Consider the following 419-nt stretch of genomic DNA (forward strand, 5'->3'; position numbering starts at 1 on the left):
CCACGTGAACCGCCCCCCATTCACTTTTGCGCCAATCAGGCCGCGCGGACGGATCCCGAGAGGGGCCATGGCTCTTTCGCCGCCGGGGCCGCTTCATAACGCGCCGTGCGTGACGTGAAGGGCTCCTGTTGCAATGGCGAGCTAAGCCGGAGGATGTGCAGCTGCAGCGGCGGCGCCGGCCACGCAGAGGACGGGGGCGGGTGCAGCGCTAGCAGAGCCGAGCCAGCCGAGAGACGCGGGCAGGGCGGGACGGGGGCCGGGACTCGATTGCCGTCGCCGTCGCTCTGGCCTTGCGACCCCGCGTGTGAGCAGGAGGAGCCGCCGCCGCCTCGCGCCCTAGCTGCCGCCGGCGCGCGCCGGGCATGGTCCCCTCTTAAAGGCGCAGGCCGTGGCGGCAGGGGCGGGCGTGAGGAACAAAG

Source organism: Trichechus manatus, unplaced genomic scaffold, assembly GCF_000243295.1.
Source record: "Trichechus manatus latirostris isolate Lorelei unplaced genomic scaffold, TriManLat1.0 scaffold00019, whole genome shotgun sequence".
Taxonomy (NCBI): domain Eukaryota; kingdom Metazoa; phylum Chordata; class Mammalia; order Sirenia; family Trichechidae; genus Trichechus; species Trichechus manatus.